The sequence below is a fragment of the Pteropus medius genome, unplaced genomic scaffold (assembly GCF_902729225.1).
Source record: "Pteropus medius unplaced genomic scaffold, Ma_sr-lr_union100, whole genome shotgun sequence".
Classification (NCBI taxonomy): domain Eukaryota; kingdom Metazoa; phylum Chordata; class Mammalia; order Chiroptera; family Pteropodidae; genus Pteropus; species Pteropus medius.
Window position 1 is genome coordinate 6982488 of NW_024355205.1, and position 12383 is coordinate 6994870.

The 12383-nt window shown below is 39.2% G+C and overlaps 1 long non-coding RNA gene across 2 annotated transcripts; it reads right to left on the minus strand.

Annotated features, from left to right (window-relative positions):
• Positions 1-1839: 1839 nt before the first annotated feature.
• LOC120598540 (uncharacterized) lies at positions 1840-11618 on the minus strand. Of its 2 annotated transcripts, XR_005651606.1 has the most exons (3): positions 10948-11618; positions 6284-6407; positions 1840-2096 (listed from the first exon to the last, which is right to left on the minus strand). It is a non-coding gene; the product is annotated as an uncharacterized LOC120598540 (long non-coding RNA). The 2 variants fall into 2 exon arrangements; XR_005651605.1 differs by lacking the exon at positions 6284-6407 and having other exon boundaries at positions 10948-11609.
• Positions 11619-12383: the final 765 nt, after the last annotated feature.

Here is a 12383-nt window from a genome sequence, read left to right on the forward strand (position 1 = left end):
TTATTTTTATAATACATGCTGATGGTTTAAAACTCAAACTGGACAAAATATATAAATAAAAAATTTTATCTCATGCCTATTCATATCTCCCAGAAGACTAATTTTTATAATTTTATATATATATATAAACACTCTTCAAATAAGAATCAATATATATGTGTATGTAAATACATATATGTGCATATATATGTCAACTTCTAAGTCAGTTCATATATATCTTACTCATGATTTTTAATGACCAGATAGTAGTATTCCATGTATGGATAATTATAATTTAACCATTGCCTTATTGAAAGGTAAGGTATTTTTCTTGGTTCATTTTTACTGTCTTTGAATTTACATTAAGAAGTATGAAAGAAATGATATGAGAAATAGAATCATAAGAATGTTTGCTGAAGTATAATCTCTTCAAATGATTTTTGTTTCTTGTGCCTTTAAGAAATGGCTCACAAAGTTCCTAGTCTACCCAAATTAGGCCCCTTTGGACTTATAAGAAACTGGTTCTGAGCAGAGAGATGTGCCCTGGATGTAGTTGTCTTTGCTCTTGCATTAGAGGTCTTATTGTGGTCTGGTTTTTCTAAATTCCCAAAATTTTGAATATTTTGCATTCCACTGGCTCCATTTACTAAAAGGATTCTCTTAATTTGAAAGCGAATGTGGATTTGCCTCCTGCTGGGCAGGTCCCAGGGTAAGCCAACTTGATTGGAGTTGTTTTACTGGGCATTTCCTTGTCTGTCACTTCTGTGGTTTGCAGGGTAGTATCGGCCAGGATTTCATAAAACCTGGGGCCATAATCTCATCACTATGCATAGTTTAGTGATTACGTCTTTATGCCTGTAACTTTAACCCCTTGGAGGCCCCTAAGAGGACTGGAATGAATATATTACTAAGTTAAAGGTATAGTTTGTCAGTGCTGTCCCCTGGCCTCATCGATTAAAATTACCAATTTGTACTGCAGAGTTTGGGTGTCTTAAAAGAGAAGTTTCTGATTCCGCACTAGTCAAAAGCTTGTGTCTAGTCTTCCCTGACCCCCAGTTCTTGGAACTTCACTGAGGTGATTGTTCTGTTTAAATGTAAATAATTTATTGAGGGAGAGTATGAGTAATTCTGTAGTTTGGGTAAGAACTGCTCTTGCCTCTACCAGTTGGTCAATCTATAGAATATTTCCTAGCTTCTATCTTTATTGGTGAGAAATTAGGCACAATTGGAGTTATTTATGAGCCACTTTCTGCAGAAATCACAGCCCAAGCCTACGGGCTGCATCAGACACTCTGAGCAGACCATCAGCATCTAGCAATAGTCTGAATGGCTCGTTTGTTCATCCCACAGTTATTGCAACATTACTGGCTTATTAAATGCAAATAATTAAATCAGGATTCCCATCTTAGCAGTCGTCCAGTCATGGATGGGGTTGATGTTCTAAGTGAACTACATCAATATTAAAAACAAAAACAACCAATCCGCCAGTATTTGGCCCACTCAAAAGCCTTTAAAAAATAACCTGTTTCAAAATTAGGTCTTCAGTGTGGGAGAAAGTCAAGGAAAACAAAGGACAAGAAGGCTTAGGAAAGGTTGCTATTGCGGCTTATCCCTCTTAACAGTTTTGCTTAAACCTTCTAAAAAGTAAATAATTTAAGACCATAAAAATCATAAGTTCTCGTAAATTGAGAATGTAATAGTATATAGAACCCATCACACTAGGACCAAGTTACTCCCTTTGTATATTCTTTGAGATATTTCTGTACATAGTACGAGCATGTGTACCTACATGCTTTTATAATGAAAAAGGAGTTATACTATATATTATATTTATACATAACCAATTAACTTAATATGTAGTGGCTTCAAACAACAAAAACATTTATCGCACAGTTTCTCCGGGTAATGAATTCAGGAGCAATGTAGCCACATAGTTCTGACTTGGGGATCTCATGTTGCAATCATCTGAAGTCTTGACTGGGTCTGAAGGATCCACGTCCAGTGTAGCTCCCTCATGAGGATGGCAAGTTGGTGCTGGCTGTTGGCAGGAAGCCTCATTTCCTCTCCACATGAGACTCTACAGGGATGCTTGAGTGACCTCATAACACAAAGGTTGGCTTCCCCCAAAATGAGTGATCCAAAAGAATAAGAGGGAAAAGCAATAATGCCTTTTAGAACCTAGCCTCAAGTCACACATTATGTCCACCATACTCAACGGTCACACAGACTAGCTCCAATTCAATTTGGGAGAAGACTACGTAAGCGCATTTAGAGGCAAGGATTATTGGGGGCTGTATTGGAACCAGGCTACCACAATATGTATATTGTCAAAAAAATAAATGGAGCCAGAGCTGCCTTGAATGTCTTATGCCTAAGTCTTTGGAATGCTAAAATAGGGCAAAATAACCTTTGGACTGGGCCAAAAGCAACTGCATGTTCCAAAGAAGTGCAAAGATAACAAGAAAGCAGATAAAACTGCAGGACTGAACTGATTAATACTGGACTGAAAATTAAAAACATTATTTAGAATTAACAGTACTATGTTATCTGCACCAATAGAAATGCCTTCCTTCTATTGACGTAACTGATAACCTGCCCTTTCTCATGTTTCCTAATCAGAACATTATTTGGGCTTCTGCCTGAATCAGTGCATCCTGAATAGCTGTTCTTTTGCTCTCAAATAAATACTATTGCCTCTCACTTCGAAAGGCCCTTTTAAGTTAATATGAATACATCTTAGATATTATTTTCATATCAGCATTTATAGACTGACATTATTTTAAATGTATCCGTTGTACAGGTACACTGTAATTTAAAAAATCCTTTAGCTTTTTAGGTAGTTTGTTGGTGGTTTTTTGTTTGTTTGTTTGTTTTTTGCTATCCAAGCAATATTTGAATAAATATCTATCTTTCTATATCTTTACATACTTGTTCATTCAATATTCTTCCACCATGTACTGTGTACCAAGTCATGTTCAAGGCAGTGAGGGATATTGTGGAGAACAAAACAGACAAGAACTCTGTTATCATGGAGTTTACTTTCTAATCCTAGACTGAAGAGAAAAACAATAGTATTAAATTCTAAGAGTACACGCTAAGAGCATTTTGTATTAGGGGATTAGAGAAGCCTTCAAAGGAGATAAAATTTAAGTTGTAAAGGACAAGAAAGCCAGCCATATGAGGATCCTAAGCAAGAGCTTTTTGGGAATGAGTGAAGGGAAGATTATGAACAAGAAGGTTGGAGAGACAGGCAGGTGCTGGGCAATTGAAAGATTTGTAAGAGAGTAAGAAGCTTGACTTTCTAGGTAGGATGCTACAGGGTTGTTCTACTGGTAATTTAAAAAGTCACTGTTTACTATGAAATATGGATTACAGAAGTCAAGAGGAGAAGCAAGAAAAGGAGGAAATTCCACGAATCCAAGCAAGAAATGATGTTGGTTTGAATTAGGGTGATGATAGAATATGAATTAGGAGACTTAAAAGACATCTACCAATTGCAGCGTGTGAGTTTTATTTGGATTCTGATTTATTTTTTAAACTAAAAAAATCAATTATGACATTTGAGACAAGTGGAAATTTGAACATTGGCAGGATGTTTGATAGTAAGGAATTGCTTTTTTTAAAGTATGATTTTTAGTGTATGATTTAGAGATGGAGAGAAGGGAACTAATTTGGGCAATGTTTTGGAGGTAAAGTTCTCAGATGTGAGAAAAAGAGGAATCGAATTCAGGATTGTACCTAGATTTTTTGCTTGATGGATTATGGTACAATAAAGAGTGAAAAAAATTAGGAATTGAAAGTCAAGAGTTCTATTTGGCCATGGCACCTAGAGTTTGAGATGCCTGTTAAGAGATCCATGTAGAACTGTTGAGGTAGGACATTTAGATATCTGAATCTGAGTTTCGTTTTTTTTTATAGTGCTCAGGATTGGAAATACAGATTTAAGTGTTTATCATGTCACTGGCACTTTTAAAGCAAAGGTCTTGGTGAGATTCCCTAGGGGAGAGAATAGATGAAGAGAAGGACGCCTAGGTCAGAGGCCTTTGGCCTGTACACCTTTGAGCAGAAAAGGAGCCAAAAAAGGACTGAGAAGGACTGGCCACTGGGAAGGGAAGAAAGGCCAGAGAATATGCTGTCATGGAAGCCAAGGGCATAAAGGAGAGTGGTCAATCATGGAATATTACTGAGAGGTCAGTGAGGTTGAACAGAGAAGTGACTATTGGATCTTTCCACGTGAAGAATATTGGCGACCTTGACCAGACCCACAATCTCAGTGTTGTGATAGGGATAGGAAGCCAGAATGGGGTATGTTCAAGAAAGAATGAGAAATAAGGAAGTGGACACAGTGATGGTAGATGATCCCATACAAGAAATATAATTGTGAAAGGGAGCAGAGGATTGTGGGGCAACAGAGGCAAAGAGTGATTCTGTTACCTTAAGAGTATGGAGATGAGAGTGATTTAGGAGAGATTGATGATGGGAGTGTCTTTGGATATACTGTATTTCTAGAAATAGAATTTCTGGGTTAAAGGTATTTGTAATTTTGATCACGCTAAATTGCCCTCTTGAGATGACATACCACATTGCACACTTGTTAATAATATGAGTTTCTACCCACACCACTGTAAACACTGAGTTTACATGGTCTTAAATGCTTGCCAATCTGAACATCACAAATTTTGAGTGTAATGATCATGCAGAGCTATGAGCATCTTGGAAAATATGAAACTATGTCTTTCCTCCTTTATTTACTTTTGTATTATGGGCATATTTTTCTCCTGAAACTCAGTGACAATTGAGAGAAATTCTGCTTGGTGAATTTCTGCCCCGTTTCTCTTTGTATTATCTCTGGAAGGAAATCCAAGTTATTCTCTATCATTCTTTGTGGAGAATTTGAGGGCATGGTTGCAACTATTACAGCTGGTACTAAAGAGCTGGGAGTCTGAGCCCTGAAGTTGTGAGATTAATTCTCATCATTGCCAGGTCTTGGCTCAGGTCTGAATTCCTCACCCCAGCTTCACCATATAGCCTAGGGTGAATGACTTAAGTCCATAAAAGGTTTTGATTATAGCTGACATGAAGCACTGGATAGATAGACTTAATGATCTAATGCTGAGAAAGCAGTTTTAGCCAGACCTTGTGTTCTGAGCTCTTTCAGAAGCCACCTGGGCACTTGGTGAGAGTTGTGTCTAGTTCTTATTGGTGACAAATTTTCTTTCCAACCAAAGATCTTCGTAAAAGAGAGATTTTGTTTAAAATATAACTGATTTATCAGAATTTATGGTTTAAAAAAATGCAGAGCAAGGAGGGAAATGATGGTATTTATTCCAATGATAGTTTGTCAATTACAACTAGAATTTTTTTTACTTTTTAAAAACATTAATTGTGGAGAATTTCGTACCCACACAGAATCGACAGAATTGGGTGTGGAAGCTCATGTGTCGATTGTTCCCAGCAACCATCAACCCTTGTTCGGTTCTACCCCATCCACCTCCCCATCTCATCCATTTTGAAGCAAATCCCAGTAATCGTATTATTTCACTTGTGAATGTTTCAGCAACACTAAAAATCATACTTTAAAAAAAGCAATTCCTTACTATCAAATATCCTGCCAGTGTTCAAATTTCCACTTGTCTCAAATGTCATAATTGGGTTTTTTTTTTTTTTAGTTTTAAAAAAAATCAGAATCCAAATAAAACTCACACGCTGCAATTGGTAGATGTCTTTTAAGTCTTCTAATTCATATTCTGTTTTGCTTTTTTTCCCCTTGCAACTTATTTGTTGAAGATACCAGGTCATTTGTAGATTTCCCCATATTCTGGATGTTGCTAATTGCACTCCACTGGCAAGTTAATCATACTACAGACATCAAAAGGCTGTTGACCAAGCACTCTGATTATATGTCTGTTCGTTTTGCACTTAAGCACTAGGAATACTAAAATCCTTATCATTTTGCTCTGCCATGTGTTGGTTGCCTTGCAGTGGTGTTAATAATGTTTCTAAGGACACGGAAGAACAGGACCCCATGCCCTTGTCTGGATCTGGCTGGCTGTGCCTGGGAACACCACCCTGACAGAGTTTGTCATTAACTAGCAATGCAGACATTTCATATGTGCCTTGTGCTCCCGCAGATCATTCTGATATTTCCAAAATGTCCATCATTCTATAATTCTACAGTTTGGATCCTCTTAATTTTCGTTTCCAGGTGCGCTAAATAGTTTTTTAGAAAGAGATGTTTCAGTCTTCAGAATCTATCCTGGTGTTCCTTCTTTCAAGATATTGTGTGTATTGGTCCTTTCCTGACCTGCATCTGCCCCTCTCTTTTTGAATGGTAGTTCTCTAGGCCAAGAGTGATCGTAGGCCCAGGGCTGATGGTCCAGGAGCACAAATGGCCGCTGTGTTTTTTGGGAGTGGTCTTAAACTGGTGTCTGGGAATACATGAGCAAATCTAAGTTAAATCTGAAAGATCTAGGGAAGACAAGCCACACCTTGAAGGTTCTTCTGGATCCTTCACCTAGACAGAAACATGAAACCTGAATTTCTCAAAGTGAAGTGAGAGGCAGAAGGCCAGGATGGGTTGGTCACGGGAGCCAAAAGGAAACTGTAGGGCAAAGGGCTATCATAACGCCAGGGCTCTGAGCCAGGGCTGCTGGTGTTCTCTCCATCTCTGTGTCTCTGTCTTTCTCTTTTGTGGTCAAGTAAGGGCACCTTTAGAGAGGAAGGCCCATGGTAACCGGCCTCTGCCCTGTTTGCCTTCCCTAGGCCCTACCCTGTAGCCCAGAGCTCTCCCACCTCAAACATCACTAGATTTAGAAACAAGAATCTTTCGCCTTTTTTGTTGTTGTTTTTAATCTTACAGAGGCCTTTTGTGGAGATGAGGTAAAGAGAAAGCTCTTATTTTGATTCCAGGGTGGAGATTAGCAATCTTTCTCCTAAGAACGAAGGCAGTGAGGAGCCCTGGCTGGGAATGGCACGCATCTGAGGAAGCCTTTGTGTTTGTGCAAGTCCAGACTCAGGGCACAGCAGGCACGCTGTTTGCTATGGGCAGGAAAGCAGGAAGAGCTGTCCTTTATAACTTAGAGCCCTCAGATCTCTGAGTAAACAGAGTGGTAGAGCATTGAGTTTCTCAAGAAACTGCTTGTGATAGATAACCCAACCAGCGCCTCCTGGTGGTGAAGAGCAAGTGCTCTGGAGCCAGTTGCCCTGGGTTCAAATCCTCATTTCGTTGGTATCTTGACTTTGGGAAAGCTGTGGTAGCCTCTCTGTGCCTCAGCTTAATAAGCTGTAAATCAAGGCTAATAATCATCATGTGATTTTTGAGGATGAAATGAATAGAACTCATTTAAACTGCCTAGAATGGTGCTTGGGCAGAGTGTGTGCTAATTAATGTTACTACTATTATTTTAGTTTAATCCAGTTCTTGTCAGGGATCGAGGTGATGTGGGAGCACTAGGAAGGCTTGCTGAACGTTCCAGGGAGCTGAGGGACATCAGAGGCCTTCCTGGGAGGACTGATTCCTGAGCCGAGTAACTGAGGATCCCAGGAGCAGAGTGTTAAGTGTGAGAGGTGGGGCAAGTGAGATGGGTTGGAGCACTTCCACAAACTTATATTTAACCCAGAGATGGTGGGGACTCCCTGTAAGGTTGAGGTAGGAAGGAGGTCAGGGTGCATCCTGGCATCTGGGGAAGGCTGATTTTGAAAGTCAAAATAGGAAGTGAGTTGGATCTCTTACAGTAATAAAGACCAGATATGGCAAGGGCCCAAACCATTGTGCTAAGGATGGAGAGGAGGGAATGGGAGACCGAGGAGGCAACTGACTGAATGAGAGGAGGAGGGACCAGACTTAGCATGACACTCAGGTTTCTAGTTTATATAATCAGTGGATGGGGGTATTGCTGATGATTGAATTGGCTGACAAAAGAAAATCCTGCCTGGAATAAAGGAATGAAGAGGCAAGGGAGGAAAATGATCAGTTCAATCTGGTGTGACTTGGGAGTTTGAGATGCCAATGAATTATCTAAGGGGAGGTGTCCTATACTCAGTTTATTTATACTCTGCTCTGTCCTGGGTAGAATTTAAAGTGATATATAAGGATACATAAAGTAGAGTGGGATGTTATAAATTAAGTAGGAGAAAAAGAAGAAAGAAAAACAAAGATGGAATGTAAAACGGAGGAGTGAGAGTAATACAAAATACACTGCGGAGAGCAGAGGTCACGAGCCGGCAGCATTTGGCTAACCTCTGCTGTTTGGACTGGCCTACAGTCTTATGTTTGTCTCTTTGTCTATTTTTGGTTAGTTTTCTTTCTTTCTTTTTTTTTTTTTTTTTTTTGAGTAAGTCTTACAATTAAAGTGTTCTTAAAAATTAGGATTTCTGGCTTTTTTCTGAATATTGGAAGTACTGGAATCTCTGAGCCATATTCTAATCTGGCAACCGTGATCTAGATCTGAAGAGCAGTCATCATTCTTAAGAGGGCCTGGCTTCTCCAGTTTACCAGAGTCCTGTCCACCTCCCATTGTCTCCCCAACACGGATGCAGAGTGTCAGTCCCATTTATCATCGTTGATTATTTCTCTGAACTTATATCTCAATCAAATGTGAATAAAACAAAAATAAGTCAAGATCTTTCTTATTCTCACTCTATTTTGCCTGCCTACATTAGCTGCCTGGCCACGGAAGCAGGCTGACTCTCACTATTTACAGCCATTGCCCATTTTGATCAGTACCTGCATTGTACCTATTGTTAAACAATTTGAAGGTAACCACTGCTGTAGATATTAGAGTTCACGACAGGTGGTAAAATCATGTATTTGGCCTATATCATCTTCAGACTTCACTCTAGGCCTTCTAACACCCCAAAAAAGAGAGGACACGTTACCAGCCTCGCAAATCATAGTTTTTGTAAGATGATTGCTGAGGCCACTCAGGACTCTTCTTAACACAAAGACCACACCCAAATTTCTCCTGAGAGTCTCCATAGAGAGGGAATGCTGTGTTCAAACAACATTCATCCCTGGAGTGTATACAAATCTAAGGTTGATTCCAGAAGAGTCTTCAACATAGTCAAGTGTCTTTGCCCCAAAGCACAACTACACAAGCAATTCTTGGGGAGATTGGTCTAATACAGTTCAGTAACCAAATTCTCCACTGAGCTAGTACAGGAATAATTTTAGATAGTTTTAGACTATCTGGAGAAATTAAAGTACTCCATAAATTTGCTATAGATGGTCCAAGGATGTGATGCTACCTTGGGACTGTCAGGGCACAGTCAGGGATGAGAGACAACACACAGAAGATGGTGAAGAGAAAAGACAAAAGGTCTTAGGTTCTTGATGATATTGCTGAAACACTGAAACAGCTGACCCTTATTGTAAAAGATAATACATCTTTTTTAAGTTTAAATTACATTTATTTAGTCATTCTACTACATGTTGACAAATACATCATAACTAGTACAGCCCATAACCAAGTCAAGTCCAAAGTAAGAGCAATAAAAACCACAATCTAATTTCTCCTCCTAGGAGTGTAAGTATAAAAGTCAGAGGCAAATGGCTGTAAAAAACACTGGCATGTCACAAAAAGTTGTAGATCCATATTATAGGAGATGAAAATAAAATAGTACTGATAGGACTCTCAGGTCAGGATTGGGGAAATAGACATGGGAACTGGAATCATAGTTTGTAAGTGTAACCGTCAGTGTAGATGAAATTGCCTAGGTTGACCACATAGAACAATTAAGAGTACCCATATTTAAAGGACAGGCATTAGAAGGCAGAGTCCTGCTGAGGAAAGAAAACAGAGGAAGAAGAGTTACAGAGTTGGGAGAAAAATCAACATAGCGAGAAGTCATGGAAACCAAGAGAAGAAGCTTTAGGAAGGCAGGAATTGGAAGCAGTGTGAAATACAGCCCACTAATATAAGGACTTGCATATATCAAATGAAATCTGGGCTTCCACACATATTCCCTCAGCGATATCATTCTGTAGATAAAAATTTCCCTGACCCATTCCTTTCTTATTTTTAATAACCAAACCTAGAGTCTTCCATAGGAACTTTCTTACCTAAGATTTTTAGAAGTAATAAAAAGCAGTTTATAATAAAATTTTACTCCATGAGCTCCTAGGAACTTACTTAGTTTTTGCCTGCCATTTTCCCAGCCAATTCTTAACGTGGCTTCCTGGAAGTTCTTATCTAACCAGAATTTGAAGCAATAAAGCCTTCGTTTGCTGAAAGATGGAACTGCCAGAGCCAATTTCAATTTGTGTTATCTTTTGATAGGTAGAAGAGGTGAAGTCTTCCTTGAGGCAATTAAAATGGAATTCTAGAAGTATGTGCAACCCAGAGGATACCTGACACATTTAGAGTCCTTTATTCCTTCTCAGTTTTCTCTCATCACTCTCGCCAGTCCAGTCATGGCACAGACTGGCTCAGGGAGCATCATTCCAAGAGTAAGGTGAGGAAAAATGGCTAACTGAGATCCAACGTGTTCATCATCCAAGGACAATGATAAGCAGGGGGGGCGCTAATTGTACAGTCTAAAACACAAATTCTTCGGAAGTAGCTTCTAAACTTCCATTTCACAATTGTAAATTATGTTTATAAATGAATAAGGCTGGGAGTTTTTCAGTTCACATTCCTTTAAAGGGATACATAAGAAACAATCCTGGTAAGGTTGTAACCTCGAAAGAGAAATGTCTCAACTTGTTGGATACACAGACTATAAATCTATAAAAAGATTATTCAATTGTAACCAATTAGTTTGTTTTGGTGGAGAAAAGTAAATGTTAAGGCACATGATGTTCACGTAATTAAGAGCCAAATCAAGATAGGAGGAATATATCATTATTATATGAACACTGGAACTCAGAGTTGACTAAGATTCAGATATTTAAGCCACTTTTACCAGCACCAATCTATTTCTGAACTGCTGGGAAAAGAAGGAGTTAGCATGCTGAAAACAAGCAAATACCTTTTCTGAAATCCAGGTCTTTTGGAGGCATAGTATTAAAGCTCCCTCCCTATCCCAAGCAAATAGTGCAGGATCTTCATACCCAGGACCTTCTAGCTCTGCTTGAAAGTAAGGAGCCTTAGTCATGTGGAGGCGAATGCCAACCTCTAGGGAATCCAGTGTCCTAGAAAGATACAACCACAATTAGCCTTTGGGACTCTGGGTAAATTTGTAACTTAATCCCAAACTGGCAAATCCAGTCTATCAAGACCATTCTTTGTGGAGAGAGTCTGATGTTTTCTGCACCCAGGGCCGGGCCCCCTGGAGATTCGGCCAGCTTGGCAGAGTCTGTCTTGAATGGGGTGAATTAGTCAGAGTTCTTATGCAAGCAATGGAAGCTGACTTTGGGTAGAAAAGGAATTCCTTGACATGGACATAGTAGCTCACAAAACTCTTGTGAGAGCTGTGAAGAAATAATTCCCGAGGCGACTCTTCAGGAAGGATGCCTATACCAGGACTCTAGCCTCATTCGTGGCAGAAATAGAGGAAAAATAGTCTATACTCCAGATCCAGTTTCAGAGACAGAAAACTTCTAGGGTTGCTGTTTATTGAAGGAAGCTAGAATGGAGTGAGGAGAAACCTTTCTCCCTGGAGACTCTGAGATGGACCTCCCTCTTGGCTGCTGACCATGGAACACTGAGAAGGAAATGGTGGAAGGCTTTTGGAATTCTGGGTTGCATATCTCGAAAACAGATTCATAACACCAAATGCTTTTCAGTGAACTTTGGAAATAATCAGAGAAGCTCTAATAAAGCAGATATTGCTCAGGGGACACTAAAGAATGATAAAGCAATGCTACTTTGTGATCCAAAGTGATGCTTTTAAAATCTGAAAAAGTGATTTTTGGTTAAACTGTGATTTTAAAAAGCCCTGCATTAATTCTATTAAGACATTCAAGAAGGTCACTTGCAGAGAACCCATTGTTATTTTAGCTAAGTTTCTAGTTCTGCTTTGTGGAAAAAGTAGGAAACAGTGCCCTCTTCTGTAAGAGCTTGGCATGTGTATCCTGAGACCACATAAGAATTTCATCACTCACATTTTTATTTCTGAGAAATTCTAATCAAAGGAACATATTTATTTATATTACACCATTTTTCTGGTCATGTATAAAAGACAATAAACTTTCAACCAAAACCGTGTTAGTTATCTACTGTTGTATAACAATTTACTCTGAGTTTAGCTTAAAACATTTATTATCTCATAGTTTCTGTAGGACAGGAATTTGAGAGCTGTGCAACTGTGGTTGTGGCTTGGAATTTCCCAAAGGTCAAGTGGCAGTCATCTGAAGGCTTGGCTATGGCTGAAGGATCCTGTTCTAAGGGGCTCATCACATGTGGCAGGTTGGTGCTGGTTGTTGGCCAGAGGCCTATGTTCTTTGCTACGTGGATCTCTCTGGA